This window comes from Gopherus flavomarginatus, chromosome 20 (assembly GCF_025201925.1).
Source record: "Gopherus flavomarginatus isolate rGopFla2 chromosome 20, rGopFla2.mat.asm, whole genome shotgun sequence".
Classification (NCBI taxonomy): Eukaryota; Metazoa; Chordata; order Testudines; family Testudinidae; genus Gopherus; species Gopherus flavomarginatus.
The window spans coordinates 100989-117620 of NC_066636.1; the positions used below are offsets into that span (position 1 = coordinate 100989).

At 50.2% G+C, this 16632-nt stretch overlaps 1 pseudogene; it reads right to left on the reverse strand.

Moving 5' to 3' along the window:
• Positions 1 to 6781: 6781 nt before the first annotated feature.
• LOC127038294 (trypsin-like) lies at positions 6782 to 10098 on the reverse strand (annotated as a pseudogene).
• Positions 10099 to 16632: the final 6534 nt, after the last annotated feature.

Here is a 16632-nt window from a genome sequence, read left to right on the forward strand (position 1 = left end):
TTACCTCACCTGCTGTTCACGTACAGGGAAGTGCCCCAGGAATCTACTGGGTTTTCACCTTTTCAAACTGTTATATGGCCGGCGAGTAAGGGGGCCAAGGGAAATCTGGCCAGAGCCCAGAGGAAACTGAAGGTCTGGTATGACCGCACGGCATAGGCCCGTGCCTTCGCCACTGGAGACCAGGTGATGCAAGCTGCCTGGGAAGGCCCTTTCAAGGTTGTCAAGCAACTAAATGAGGTAAACTATGTGGTGGAACTGTCTAACTGGGTCCACTGCCACAAGGTGTACCCTGTTAATATGATGAAGCCATATTATGACGAGGACTGTGGTGTTGGCCGTGTGTGGACATTGGGAGGAGCAGGGAGATGACTCTTTAGTAGATCTATTCTCTGGGACAAAAGCTGGCACCCCTGCCCAGCAAGCTGAGATCAGAGGGGTGCTGCATTTGTGCCAACAGCTGTTTTCGAACTAGCCTGGACTCTCATTGTCCACCGGGTGGAGACAGGAGCACATCCTCCTATAAAATGCTCCCCCTTCTGAGTCACAAGGAAAACTGCTCAGGACCTGGAAAGAGAGGTCAGTGACATGCTGCCTTTGGGGGTGATCCAGCCATCTACTAGCCCTTGGGTCTCACTGATGGTGCTGGTCCTCAAGAAGGACAGGTCAATCTGGTTCTGTGGGGAAGGGAGGGATAGCTCAGTGGGTTTGAGCATTAGCCTGCTAAACCCAGGGTTGTGAGTTCAAGCCTTGAGGTGACCATTTAGGGATCTGGGGCAAAAATCAGTACATGGTCCTGCTAGTGAAGGCAGAGGTCTGGACTTGATGACTTTTCAAGGTCTCTTCCAGCTCTGGGAGATAGGTATCTCCAATTATAAAATAAATATAACATGACAGCTGATCTATTATCATAGAATATCAGCATTGGGAGAGACTTCAGGAGGTCATCTAGTCCAACCCCCCTGCCCAAAGCAGGACTAATCCCCAACTAAATCATCTCAGCCAGGGCTTTGTCAAGCCTGACCTTAAAAACCTCTAAGGAAGGAGATTCTACCACCTCCCTAGGAAACCCATTCCAGTGCTTCAACATCCTCCTAGTGAGAGAGTTTTTCCCTAATATCCAACCTAAACCTCCCCCACTGCAACTTGAGACCATTACTCCTTGGTCTGTCATCTGCTACCACTGAGAACAGTCTAGATCCCTTCCTCTTTGGAACCCCATTTCAGGTAGTTGAAAGCAGCTATCAAATCCCCCCCTCACTCTTCTCTTCTGCAGACTAAACAATCCCAGTTCCCTCAGCCTCTCCTTACAAGTCATGTGCTCCAGCCCCCTAATCATTTTTGTAGCCCTCACTGGACTCTTTCCAATTTTTCCACATCCTTCTTGTAGTGGGGGGCCCAAAACTGGACACAGTACTCCAGATGAGGCCTCACCAATGTCAAATAGAGGGGAATGATCACATCCCTCAATCTTCTGGCAATGCTCCTACTTATACAGCCCAAAATGCTATTAGCCTTCTTGGCAACAAAGGCACATTGTTGACTCTCATATCCAGCTTCTCGTCCGCCGTAACCCCTAGGACCTTTTCTTTAGAACTGCTACCTAACTACTCGGTCCCTAGTCTGTAGCAGTGCATAGGATTCTTCCTTCCTAAATGCAGAGTCCTGCACTTGTCCTTGTTGAACCTCATCCGATTTCTTTTGGCCTGATCCTCTAATTTGTCTAGGTCCCTCGGTATCCTACCCCTATGCTCCAGCATATCTACCACTCCTCCGAGTTCAGTGCCATCTGCAAACTTGCTCAGGGTGCAGTCCATACTATCCTCCAAATCATTAATGAAGATATTGAACAAAACCGGCCCCAGGACCGACCCTTGGGGCATTCCCGGAGAGGGGGGCCTGAATGTCCCCAGATCACTGGTTAGAGTGACCCCGTTCAGTTCAGTCTCGAAGGGGAGAGAGATGTGACAGAGTAGGGAGTATTAACTTAGTAATGTTGCATGGGAGTTTTACTAGTTTACTGTATGCATTGATACTAGATGATGATGGGAAATAAGGGTGTGACTTCACTAAGGGATGATACTTGATGGCCAGCATGTAAAGGATGAGCAGCCCTTTTTAACATGAGCCTAGGAGGGGGTTGAGGCCAGGTGATACCTTCTGCCAGGAAACTGGACAAAGGCAGGAGGAGGAGCCAGGGGGTGTGGCTGGAGGAGACAGCTGGAGGGAGTTTCAGGTTGGAGCTGACTGGGAAAACAGAGGGAGCCCAGAACCTGGGTCAGGGCTCCCCACTCGCAAGATGGACCTGACTGAGGGGTCCTGTTTTCTGTACCTATAAGCTCTGCCTTAGGCCTTGGCTACCCTCACACTTTACAGCGCTGCAACTGGGGTGTGAAAAAACACCCCCCTGAGCGCTGCAAGATACAGCGCTGTAAAGCGTCAGTGTAACCAGGGCAGCAGCGCTGGGAGCGCGGCTCCCAGTGCTGCACGCTACACCCGTAAGGGATGTGGTTTACATGCAGCACTGGGAGAGCTCTCTCCCAGCGCTGCCGCTCTGACTACACTCACACTTCAAAGCGCTGCCGGGGCAGCTCTCCCGCAGCGCTGCCGGGGCAGCGCTTTGAAATTCCAAATGTAGCCATACCCTTAGACTGTGTTCCTGTCATCTGATCAACCTTCTGTTTTACTGGCTGGCTGAGAGTCACAGTGAATTGCAGTGGGGCAGGGCCCTGACTCCCCCACACTCTGTGACAATTCCATAGGGTGAATAGAACCTGGGCTTTTGCACTAATCTGTGCTGTGATCAATGGCATGGAGGCATTTTATACATAAATTAATTTAATCTTGAAAATAACTCTCCAACATCATTTGCATAAAATTCTTAGGAAGATAAAGGGCCTGTGTCCTCTGCAGGGGGAAGGAACATGTCGGTTGTTGGGAGCATTAACCTCTTGCAAGCACTGACAAGGTGGTGCAGACTTAGCACATGCTTAAGTTTGGCTTATGGGATTCATTTCATTGGCCCCTGAGCCTGCAAAGACACATGCATTTGTAAAACCTTATTCAGGGTTTGCACCTGTGAGTGAAATTTTGTACCCAGTTTGCTGGATAGGGACTTATTTCTGTAACAGTCACCAGTTAGATAGACACGACTCCATCTTACGCTGAAATGGGCCAACACACTGTTCCCATTTATCGGTATGTCACTACTGCTGCTAGGCAGAGGCAGGATTCACCGCAGCACTTGGCCTTTCATCCATCACTAATGCTTCACACTGATCTAGGAATCCTCAGGCAAAGGCAGAGGTTTCAGCTGCTGTGTCACTAATGCAGTAGCTTGTGCAGAAATTTATATTAGTTTAATTCTAACAGGCTTAGCTAGAACCTCTTTAATTTCACTCTGAGTGTGGAGCTATGTCCTGGCCCCGCATCACTACCAAGCTCCACAAGCTAGCCTTGCTGCATATGACATAATTACCTGCCACCACCAGCACGAGCCACATTGTCACACTTCTCTCCAGGCTGTTGGACAGAAAAGAACAAGCCCCGGCTCTCAGGTATTTAGAGGGGAGCTGTTATGGAAAGTGTATTACTAATCTGCAGCAGATGCAGCTTTCACGTGAGCCACTGACAGGGCAATTAATAACACCGTAAAATACAGCTGACCTCTTTATTTCTGATTCTTAGCAGACTTATTCTTCTAATACCAGACCCCTCTATATGCACCATAAGAGCAGTACAATGGCAGGAGTTCCAGAGACCTCTTAACAGCTGTCTTCAGGGAGTGGGATAGGACCTCAGCAGGGATGGGATCTCTCAGTTAGTGCTGATACTAATGCCCCAGTTCTGTGCTAGGGGGTGGTGGGAGCTCAATGGGGGGACTCTCTCTCTCTCTCTCTCCTCATGGAGCTGACCACATTCCCCCACCCAGAACTCACGGGTGCTGTACTGCAGGGAGCAAGGTGGGTATGAGTTGGGTAGAGCTGACCGCAGGACCCTGGCATGGCATATGGGGGTGCTGTGCTACCAGAGGTACTATTCTGGGGATGAGACATGTTGCACTGGTTTTGTTCTTGCTTAAGGCACCGCTCTAAGTCGGTGGTTCTCAAACTGTGGGTTGGGACCCCTGTTTTAATGGGGTTGCCAGGGCTGGCTTAGACTTTCGGGGCCAAATCCAAAGCCCGAGCACCACCGCCCAGGGCAAGAGCTGAGGACTACGGGCTTCAGCCAGCAGCGGCAAGGCTCAGGTTACAGCCCCCCGCCTGTATTCTATAGAGGCTTTCCAATGGATGCCCTAATCATCTCTTCCCGTATCTTCCCAGGTATTGAAGTTAGACTGACCTGAGTTGCTGAAGCATTTTGTGTGCGCCTGGGATGGGTCAGAGGCTGGCGGGCTGCATCACTGGCTTAAAAAACAACAGCAGAGCAGCCTTTGCTCTGAGAGGCTGGCTTACAGCTTAGCTCCACATCAGCCCAGCTCAGGTCACCAGGTTTTCCACATATGCTATGGCACAAGGGCTCCCTCTGTTTATTGTGGTGGCCAGTTGCTAACCCTGCTCCCTCTGTGTCTGCCAATAACCTGAGACCCTAGGCCTTGGTTACCCCGGCCTGTGGCCCTGCCAAATCCTGGGGCTGACAGTGGGGCCAATCACTGTTGAGGGGAGGCTCACCATGCTCTCACATGGGCGTGAGGGGCAGAGGTGCTGGATCTGCAGGTGCCCTCCTGGTGCCCTAGTTCCATGAGCTCCACCAGCAGGGTCGACCTGCAGCATGTGTTGCTGTTGCATGTGAGGTCTGTGGATGCTTGAGGGGGTTGTGTTGAGGGGTGCAGAGCTGATCATGGTCTCTGGGTATTTCCTCATCCCTGTGCTTCCCCCACACTAGCTGGCTGCTCCCAGCCAGGTTGCCTGTCTCCCTCTCACCAATCAGGGGAAAGAACCCAGCCCTGCTGGGATTCTCAGGCTGGTGTCCCCTCCCACAAATGTAGCGAGTGCTGGGTCTGACTCTGAGGTCAGTGCATGAGAGCACAGAGGGAAGTAACCCCTCAGCTGTTTCACCCCAGGATGAGGTCATGTGGCAGCTGGCTGGTTTCTCAGAGTTACAGAGGAGTGCCAAATGGGGGCCTGCACCAAGGTCACCATCTTCTGGGAGCTTCTCCATGGAATAAACCCAACCTGCCCAGCCTCTCTGATGCCTCCCAATCGCCACAGCCCTTCTACTGTCTTTGATCCCACAGAGGATGGAGCGGGGTAGAGGATTAGGGGGAAGCTGCAGTGGAGACAAGCTGAGAGGCTAGTGTGTGACTCAAACAGGGTGTGGATGAGATGTGAGTGGGAGAGAGGGAGGATTCTGTCTCGTTGCAGAAGGAGAAGGTGGAATTCCCGTCGGTGGAGGGTCTGGGGGTTAGGGTTAGCATAACTAACATGTTCAGATTCGGATGCACCTATGCAGCCACTCGGGCTCCCCTAGACTTGTTGGGCCATACTTACGGACAAGGGAGAAATGCAGACTGGGAACTGCAATATCCACGAGTTCATAGGACACCTTGCATGGCCACAGAGCCATTTATTTTCAGGTGCTTTGCAGTAGGGCCAAGAAGCCTTAGCCTGGGGACAAGGCCCTGCTATGCCAGCCCCTGCTGTAAGATAACAAGGTAGTTCCTGCCGTGAGAGCTCACAATCTGCATGGGAATACTTATGGAGCACTCAGCCAGGAGCCCTAGCTGGAGGAAGGCCATCTTTCACAGCTGCTGCAGTTCTGTGATATAGGACTTCACGCCTCCACCAGGGAGGCTCCCCTCCTCCACACACCCCCCTCTTGAATGCACCTGTGCCCAGTTGCCATCCGTGGTGACTGCTATTTGTAAAACACTTTTACAACACTTCTGCAAAGAAGAGCTGGTGACTCCTTGAGGAAGCTGGGGCTAGAACCCAGGAGTCATGGTAGAACCCAGGCGAAGGCATTCCTGAAGTGGATGAGATGCTCAGTGACTTGCACATTAGGGACATGCTATATATTGCCAGCCTCCTAGGGTGTTCCCCATGAGTCCTAGCCCCTCACCCCACTCAAACCCATACAACTTAGGGATCTGGGGCAAAAATCAATAGTTGGTCCTGCTAATGATGGCAGGACTCAATGACCTTTGGGGGGAGGGAGAGCTCAGTGGTTTGAGCATTGGCCTGCTATATCCAGGGTCGTGAGCTCAATCCTTGAGGAGGCATTGAGGGAACTGGGGTAAAAATCTGTCTGGGAATTGGTCCTGCTCTGAGCAGGACATTGGACTAGAATAAATGACCTCCTGAGGTCCCTTCCAACTCTGATAGTCTCTGATTTAATGCAGCAGGGGCATCTGCTGGAACTACAGCTACCTGCAGCCAATTCACAGCTCAGACCCCCTTAGGGCAAGTCCCTGAATCTCAATTCCCCAGCTATAGAATGGGGACCTGGCGTTGTCAGTTCTGGCTGGGGGTGTCTGTGCAACACCAAGCCCAGCAGGCACCTCCTGAGGCATCCGCTTGCTACCATAATATTCATCTAATTATAACAATACCAGTGTGGAATGCAAGTGCTGATCTGAGCTAAAAATGCCAAGAATTCAGCAGGATGTAGGAACTGAGTTTTACTGATGAGTTGGGATTTCATAGCCACATTTGATGCTCCTCTCATAAGCATTTTAGGTCTTCCCTACTGGGTTTCTTGCTGTCACGGCAGCCCCCCTGTTTTACTGAGAAGGTTTCAATCACTTTTATCCAGGCAGCAGGCAAAGTGGGATGGGGAGCGCATGTCAGTTGTTGGCAATGACCTCCTCAATCCAGGATACGTAGTTACACGCTGTGGTATAGACGCCAGGGTAGTTCTTCTGGGCACACCCTATGCCCCAGGACACCACCCCCATCAGCTCTCCATTATAGACCACTGGCCCACCGGAGTCTCCCTGCAGGAAACCAAGAGTTGTGCAGGCATGGCATTAGAACAGAGGTGGGAAAACTATGGACAAGGGCCACATCCAGCCCATGGGACCATCTTGCCCAGCCCCTGAGCTCCTGGCTGGGGAGGCTACCACCGGCTCCTCCCCTGCTGTCCCCCCTGCTATGCTGCCATGCAGGCCGTGCTCTGGGTGGCAGAATTACACGCTCCTGGAGAGCGGTGTGGCAGCATGTCTGGCTCCTGCCAGACATGCTGTTCTGAGCAGCATGGTCAGGGGGCCAGCACTGGGGGGGTTGGGGGAGAGGTGGTCAGGGGCCAGGGATGGAGAACGGGGTGGGAGTTGGATAAGCGTGGGAGTCCCAGGGGGCCTGTCAGGGGGTGGGAGTGTGATTAGAGGTCGGGGGGCAGTCAGGGGACTGGGAGCAGGGGGGTTGGCTGGGTCGGGGACAGGAAGTGGGAGGGGCGGATGGGGGCAGGGGCCAGGCTGTTTGAGGAGGCACAGCCTTCCCTACACAGCCCTCCATACAGCTTTGCACCCCCAATGTGACCTCAGGCCAAAACGTTTCCCCCCTACATCTCATTAGAATCTGGCAAGAGAACTGTGCCCAAGCGACTAGGAGTCACCACCTAGGGCTGGACATGGCTGTCAGCCCAGGTCCAGCGGATGTTGGTAACAGAGGGAAGACCAGACCAGCCCAGGTCCCACATCCTTCTCCCTCACACATCCCAGAACCAGAAAAGTGCTAGGGTGGGAATTGCCAGACCACGTCACAGGAATCGACAAGGTCAAAGCAACTCAGGAGACTGAATCAACTTGCCCGAGGCACAGGGGCCCATGCACAGCCCAGGGTTTGTGTACATTAGGGGGTTCGTCGGAGTTCTTTGGTGCCTAGGCCCTGGCCGGGAGCAGAATTTCAGGACTTGCTTTGCCTAGGTCTGACATTACTGTTGATGTGGATTTATTGTCTAGCAAGTGATCGTGACCTCTCCTGCAGAGCTGCAAGCTGGGGTGAGATGTCCTCTTTGGAACGGACGTAACCTCCTGTGTATATTCATGCACATACACATCCCTGTGCATGCACTAACACCCCCTTCTGCAGGCGCTAGTAATACACATATGTATACTAACACACAGACACCCCTGTGCACACACACTTACACACACCGCCTTCTGTAAATAGTAATGTGTACAAACCCCTTGACATATACACCTCTCTGCACAAACCCGCCCCTATGCCTCTGCACACATGAACACGCACACAGAGACTCCTGACTCCACTGAGAGGAAATATTCCAGAAACATGCAGTGCATCCTATAATGATGCCAATGACATCATGATCATCCAATCCTGACATCCTTAGGACACATGTCTAGAGCTCATTGTCCTTGTACTTGCAAAACCCAAGCACGGTGATTGCTTGCCACGTACTGAGGAAACAGCATTTGCTTTGAACCCCAGGGCAGTTGAATGAAAGACAACCTCCCCACACACCACAAACCGAACCAGATGCTCCCTCCACACCTGGCAAGAGTCCTTGCCCCCCTCTATGTAGCCAGCACAGAACATGTTCTTGGTGATGCGACCGGGGTAGACGGCACGGCAGGCAGAGTCAGAGAGGATGGGCACATTCAGACATTATAGGACATCTGGGTACTGAACTGGGGAGGAGAGAGAATGGGGAGAAATGGAGATCTAATGCCACAGACTATTCAATGCAGGGAAGCACCCATCATATGGGGCCTGATTCCCCATCACCCATGCTGGTGTAAATCAGGAGTAACCCCATTGGAGTTGATGTAAGTCAGGATTATTGCTGATGACCCCTTCTCCCTTGCAGATACTCCCTGAGCTGAAGTTGTCTCCACTATAACTTACCCCCAGATGTGAGGATGTTCCCCCAGCCAGAGACCAGGTACTCCATCCCTGCCACAGGGCAGCTCCTGGAGATGGGAATGGGCTGCACGTAGGCACTGAACCGGGCCGGTTGGGCTAGCTTCACCAGCATGATGTCATTATCCGTGTTGTATTGGTTGTACTGGGGGAACTGGATGGCTTTGGCCACCTGGATATGCTGCTCAGTGCCCTCGTCTGCACTGGTGTCATGCTCCCCGAGATGAGCCACCAGGGTGCTGGGCCTGCAGGGAACAGCCACAGAGTCACAGAAATGCTGGGTTGGAAGAGACCTTGAGAAGTCATCACATCCAGCCTCTTGCACTGAGGCAAGATCAAGTAACCCGAAACCAGCCCTGACTTGTGTTTGTTCAGCCTGTTCTTAAACCTTCCATTGATGGGGACCCCACACTCCCCCTTGGAGTCTGTTCCAGTGCCTAACTACCCTGAGAGTTAGAAGGTTTTCATAATATCTAAGATAAATCTGCCTTGCTGCTGATTACACCCATTGCTCCTTGTCCTACCTTCAGCGGGACAGGGAGAACAACTGATCACTGGCTTCTTTATAACACCCCTTTTTGTTATCAGGCGCCTCCCTTAGGCTTCTTTTCTCAAACCTAAACATGCCCAGTTGTTCTAGCCTCTCCTCAGAAGTCCTTTGATCCTCTGGACTCTCTCCAGCTTGTCTACATCTTTCCTAAAGTGCAACACCCAGCTTTGGGCCATGACATCAGCTGAGGCCTATCCGGTTCCTTTGTCTGACATGCAACACTACTGCTAATACACCCTAGAATTATATTAGCCTTTTTTGCAACTGCACCACAGTGTTTCCCATAATTCAGTTGCTTGGGAAATACAACTTAGGCCTTGTGGGTGTTATGTGGGGGCCTGGGTCCCACTGATAACTTGCTTCCTACCCAAAGGGGCCTGTGCCTTGTGCTAGGACAGGGATGAATCCTCCCAAACTGCTCTACTGATGCACCCGTCTACTCACCTTTTGTAGCAATGAGCTGCTGAGATGATCCACCACTCATTGATGAGTGACCCCCCACACCAGCGGTAGTCTAAGCTATATGTGAAATAGACCTGCCAGGGCTGGGAATGGGGCGAGCACTCATAGCCACCTATTATCTTATCATCATCCTCCAGCTGTGAGGCTGCTGCAAGCAAAGGGGACGGATGGAGATTAGCCTGGGGGAGTTAGAACAAGAGAAAGGAGAGGCTAATAAGGAGAGCAGTTACCTGTGGCACTCAGCAGAAGAGTGAACAAGATGATCTTCATGGTGCCAGGCTGAGCTGGGCACAAGAATGGTGTGGGTTTATACAAGATGAACTGTCCACGTGATTCAACAGCTGTCAGTGATTAGGGACTGAATTTAGAAACAAAACCACATCTGTCTCCCCAGGTAAATAACTGTCTGTTCCACCTGCTGTATTCCCTTGGGGAGGGGTTTGCTGCAGAGGAGGCAAATGGGGCCAAAATTCGTTCAGGACAGGACCTGCTTCCTATGCCATTTGGGTTAAATTCGCCCAGTGCAACTCAACTTTTAACATGGGCTGGAAGTGATAAATAGGCATTGGGCATGTCAACTCCACCAGCCCAAGGCTCGGCAGCCCGCATAAGGCCTCCGAATAGGGGACTTCCATGGGAATGAATGAATGGGCTTTTTCATTAATGTGCTGGACTGGGACTCAGTGCTCCTGGGTAGAGCTGGTCAGGAATTTTCCAATTCAACTTTTGTTGTTGGAAAATGCCAATTGATCAAAACAGAAACTGTTTGTGAAACAGTGTTGGGTTTAATGGAACACTCACTGTGACAGGTTCAGTCACAGAGAACCCCTTGGGACTGTCACCTGATGTGCTGAGACTACCTCTGAGCCCATTTCCCCTGCCAGCTTGGGACTCCAGAACCCTGCCTTGTTGAGCCAGACACGCCAGCCTGCTGCATCACAGACCTAGGGTCTGAACCATGTCCCCAAAGCTGCAGACTTAACTGAAAACAGTTCAGCAAGTACTCCTGTCTCCAGCACCCAGACATCCAGTTCCCAATGGGATCCAAACCCCAAATAAATCCGTTTTACTCCGTATAAAGCATATACAGGGTGGGTAAACTCATAAATTGTTCGCCCTCTATAACACTGATAGAGAGAGATGGACAGTTGTTTGCTCCCCCAGGTATTAATCATTTACTCTGGGTTAATTAAACAAAAGTGATGTTATTAAGTATAAAAAGTAGGATTTAAGTGGTTTCAAGTAATAAGACAGAACAAAGTAAATTACCAAGCAAAATAAAACAAAACCTGCAAGTCTAAGCCTAATACATTAAGAAACTGAGTACAGGTAAATCTCACCCTCAGAGATGTTCCAATAAGCTTCTTTCACAGACTAGACACCTTCCTAGTCTGAGCCCAATCCTTGCCTTTTGTCTCTCTGGGTCCCCACCCCTCCTTCTAAATGGAAAAGCACTAGGTTTAAGATGGATTCCAGTACCACGTGACATGGTTATATGTCCTGTGAGACCTCCAGTCTCCATTCTTCCAGGGCTGCCCGGCACTTACTCCTGAAGGTTTACAAATAAACAGAGCCATTTACAGATGATTGATTCTGAAGCACCCTTAATGGCTTCCATTTCACATGTTTACATCAGTAATACAAGTTTATATCTTATTCTCCTAACTCCAGACATAGAGATAATACATACAAACAAATGGGATGAATACACTCAGTAGATCATAAGCTTTGTAATGATACCTTATAAGAGACCTTTCACATAAAGCATATTCCAATTACATCATATTCACACTTATAAACATATTTTTATAAAGCATAAGGAGTGCAACGTCACACTCAACTTGAAACATTTTTGGCTAAAACAATTTCAAAACTGTAGACCCAGTAAGTTTCAGCTTTTTGAGTCAAACTAACTTTCTGTTTTGAAGGGATGGTACATTTTCACTAAAAAAGATAAATGAAAATAAGGTAAATTGAAACACAATGTTCTAGATTTACTAAAACAAAACCTTTGTGTCATGGGTTGGATCACAGAAACCCCCTTGGGGCTGCCAACTGATGTGACAAGACTACTTCTGCCTTGCTTTTCCTGCCAGCCTGGGAGTCCAGCACCATCTTGCTGAGCCAGACATGCCCGTCTGCTCCAACACAGACCCATGGTCTGAACCACATGCCCCAAAGCTGCAGACTTAACTGAAAGCAACTTAAGAAGTGTTCCTGTCTTTAATACTCAGATGCCCAACTCCCAATGGGGTCCAAACCCCAAATAAATCTGTTTTATCCTGTATAAACTTTATACAGGGTAAACTCAAATTGTTCACCCTCTATAACGCTGATAGAGAGATATGCGCAGCTGTTTGCCCCCTCTCCCCCCGGTATTAATATATACTCTGGGTTAATTAATAAGTAAAAAGTGATTTTATTAAATACAGAAAGTAGGATTTAAGTGGTTCCAAGTAATAGCAGAGAGAACAAAGTGAATTACCAAGCAAAATAAAATAAAATATGCAAGTCTAAGCCTAATCCAGTAATAAAACTGAATACAGACAAAATCTCACCCTCAGAGATGTTTCAATAAGTTTCTTTCTCAGACTTGATGCCTTCCTAGTCTGGGCACAATCCTTTCCCCTGGTACAGCCCTTGTTCCAGCTCAGGTGGTAGCTAGGGGATTTCTCATGATGGTTCCCCTTTTGTTCTGTCCCACCCCTTTATATATCTTTTGCATAAGGCAGGAATCCTTTGTCCTTCTCTGGGTTCCCACCACCTCTTCTAAATGGAAAGACACCAGGTTAAAGATGGATTCCAGTTCAGGTGACATGATCAGTCACTGCAAGACTTCATTACCCACTTGCCAGCACACAGTACACAGGAAGACTTACAGATAAAACACACCCATCTGCAGTCAATTGTCCTGGTTAATGGGAGCCATCAAGATTCCAAACCACCATTAACGGCCCACACTTAGCATAACTACAATGGGACCTCAGAGTTATAGGGCTTGACTACACTGGAGAGTTGCAGCGCTGGTGGTGGGTTTACAGCGCTGCAACTTACTCACCGTCCACACATGCAAGGCACATACAGCGCTGCATCTCCCTGGCTGCAGCGCTGGCTGTACTCCTTCTCTGCCTGGGGTATAACGATTGCAGCGCTGGTGATGCAGCGCTGCTCCGCCAGTGTGGCCACCAAAAGCACTGTAATTGGCCTCCAGAGGTATTCGGAGGTATCCCAGAATGCCTGCTCAGCCAGTCTGCTTATCAGTTCGCACTCTACTGCCCTGGCCTCAGGTGACCCCCCTTTAAATGCCCCGGGAATTTTAAAAATCCCCTTCCTGTTTGCTCAGCCAGGTGTGGAGTGCAATCAGTGAATCTTTCCAGGTGACCATGCCTCCACGTGTCAAACGAGCCCCAGCATGGTGCAATGGCAAGTTGCTGGACCTCATCAGTGTTTGGGGTGAGGAAGCTGTGCAGTCACAGCTGCGCTCCAGCTGTAGGAATTACGATACCTATGGGCAGATCTCAAGGGCCATGCTGGAAAGGGGCCATGACCAGGACGCGGTGCAGTGCAGGGTTAAAGTGAAGGAGCTGCGGAGTGCCTATTGCAAAGCCCGTGAGGGAAACCGCCGCTCCAGCGCTGCCCCCACGACCTGCCATTTTTACAAGGAGCTGGACGCGATACTTGGGGGTGACCCCACTGCCAATCCAACAACCACGATGGACACTTCAGAGCGGGGGGGGGAGGGTAGGGGAAAGGAGAAGGGGGGGAGGAAACCGAGACCTAGGGTACTGGGGTGGGGGGAGACACCCCGGAGTCCCAGGAGGCATGCAGCCAGGAGCCCTTCTCAAGCTAGGAGGAAGGTAGCCAGTCGCAGCAGCCAGTACTTGGTGAAGGACAAGCAGAGGAGCGGGTTACTGGTAAGCGGCTTTTATTTTCAGGATGGAAATGTTTCAAGAGAGGAGCGGGGGTTAGGGCTGCATGCATTCATGCCTAGATGTGGACTAGCCCATTGATGTTGCCTATCACGTCGCGGTAATCGGCCTTGGTAATCTCTTCAAAAGTTTCAGCCAGAGCGTGGGCAATGCGCTTCTGCAAGTTTATAGGGAGAGCCACTGTGGTCCTTGTCCCAGTCAGGCTAACGCGTCCGCGCCACTGTGCCGCGAGGGGTGGGGGGACCATTGCTGCACACAGGCAAGCTGCATAGGGGCCAGGGCGGAATCCGCATTGCTGTAGAAGACCCTCCCGCTCTTCCCAGGTGACCCACAACAGCGAGATATCTTCCAGGATTAACTCCTGTGGAAAATGTTGGGAGACTGTTCAGTGTAGATGCCCCCTGCAGCAGTTTGCTTTCCCCAACGCACAGAAACCCCTGCACATCCCTGAAGCAATCAGTCCCCCTTACTCACCATTTCGTGGCTCCTGTGGGTTATGTGCGCTCTGTTTGGTATGGGAAAAGTATGTTAAAGTGAAGACTGTAAACTCCTTCACTCTGTGGGAATAACTATCTGGGTGAGATTATAAACAATGCTGCCTCTGTTAATTGTTGCCATTTTTGCCTTTTGAAAAGTGTCCTTGACTACCCGAGTGCCGGTATCATCGACTGCTCAGAGGCTACAAAACCTCAGGAAGAAGCCGCAAAAAAGCAAAGACATGCTGAAAGCAGTTATGGATCACTCTGCCAGAGAGAGTAAAAAACTGCAGGACTGGAGGAAAAGGGAAAGCAGGATCTGCCAGAGAAACACAGCGGCTAAGAAGAAAAGCACAAAGCAGCTGATAAGCATGCTGGCACGCCAAGCGGACTCTATCCAGTCACTCGTAGCCATGCAGGCAGAGCACTACCATGCCAGCCCCCTCGTCCCAAAGCTCTTTACCTTGTGCCCCAATGTCAGCTCCAAACCCCCTTCCCCAGCATCCAGGTTCTTACCACCACCAGCTGCCCCCAACACCTGTACGTTCACCAACCAGCCCTGAGAACTACGACCCTTACCCTCTGCACTCAACCACCATCACCATGCAGTATTTTCATTGAAGTGCAGCAGTCATTGCACAGCACTCCAGACAGGACATATTCAAACCTGTGACTGTACAGTTCACCACTCCACCCCCCTGCCCTTTTAGGTTCCCAAAATGTTGTGTGTCTGTCAAGAAAGTTATTTTCTTTTCAATAAATGAATTCTTGGCTTTGAAAACAGTCTTTTATTATTGCAGAAAGTGAAAGATACCATAGCCCAGGAAAGAAACAGGCACTGCAAATCATTTTAGGAAAAACAGATTCCTACTAACATTGTAACCACTGCACTTCACTCCAGTGCAAGGCACCAAACAATACTGTTGGTTTTCAACCTCAAATTCCTCCCTCAAGGCATCCCTAATCCTTGTAGCCCTGTGCTGGGCCTCTCTAGTAGCCCTGCTCTCTGGCTGTGCAAATTCAGCCTCCAGGCGTTGAACCTCAGAGGTCCATTCCTGACTGAATGTTTCACCCTTCCCTTCACAAATATTATGGAGGGTACAGCAAGCAGATATAACCGCAGGGATGCTGCTTTCCCCCAAGTCTAGCTTCCCATACAGAGATCGCCAGAGCCCTTTTAAACAGCCAAAAGCACACTCCACAGTCATTCGGCACCAGTTCAGCCTGTAGTTGAACCGGTCCTTGCTCCTGTCAAGCTTCCCTGTATACGGTTTCATGAGCCAAGGCATTAACGGGTAAGCGGGGTTTCCAAGGATCACAATGGGCATTTCAACGTCCCCTACTGTGATCTTCCGGTCTGGGAAAAAAGTCCTGGCCTGCAGTTTCCTGAACAGGTCACTGCACCTTTCCAGGCCAGCCTGTGTTAAGTCAATGAAACGCCCACGGTGATCCACAAGCGCCTGGAGAACCATAGAGAAATACTCCTTCCAATTAATGTACTTGGATGCTAGGTGGGGTGGTGCTAGAATAGGAATATGTGTCCAATCTAAACCCATTTGTGCAAAGCCATCCACAATGTCCTGCACGTTCCCCAGAGTCACGGTTCTTCTTAGCAGGACGCGATTAATGGTCTGCAAACTTGCATCAACACAATTCCAATGGTCGACTTTCTCACTCCAAACTGGTTCGTGACCGATGGTAGCTGTCTGGAGTTGCCAGCTTCTGGATTGCAATAGCCACCTGCTTCTCCACCGGCAGGGCAGCTCTCAATCTTGTGTCCTTGCGCCGCAGGGTGGGGGCGAGCTCAGCACACAATCCCATGAAAGTGGCTTTTCTGATCCGAAAGTTCTGCAGCCACTGCTCGTCATCCCAGACTTCCATGATGATGTGATCCCCCCACTCAGTGCTTGTTTATAGACTCATAGACTCTAGGACTAGAAGGGACCTCGAGAGGTCATCGAGTCCAGTCCCCTGCCCTCATGGCAGGACCAAATACTGTCTAGACCATCCCTAATAGACATTTATCTAACCTACTCTTAAATATCTCCAGAGATGGAGATTCCACAACTTCCCTAGGCAATCTATTCCAGTGTTTAACTACCCTGACAGTTAGGAACTTTTTCCTAATGTCCAACCTAAATCTCCCTTGCTGCAGTTTAAGCCCATTGCTTCTTGTTCTATCATTGGAGGCTAAGGTGAACAAGTTTTCTCCCTCCTCCTGATGACACCCTTTTAGATACCTGAAAACTGCTATCATGTCCCCTCTCAGTCTTCTCTTTTCCAAACTAAACAAACCCAATTCCCTCAGCCTTCCTTCATAGGTCATGTTCTCAAGACCTTTAATCATTCTTGTTGCTCTTCTCTGGACCCTCTCCAATTTCTCCACATCTTTCTTGAAA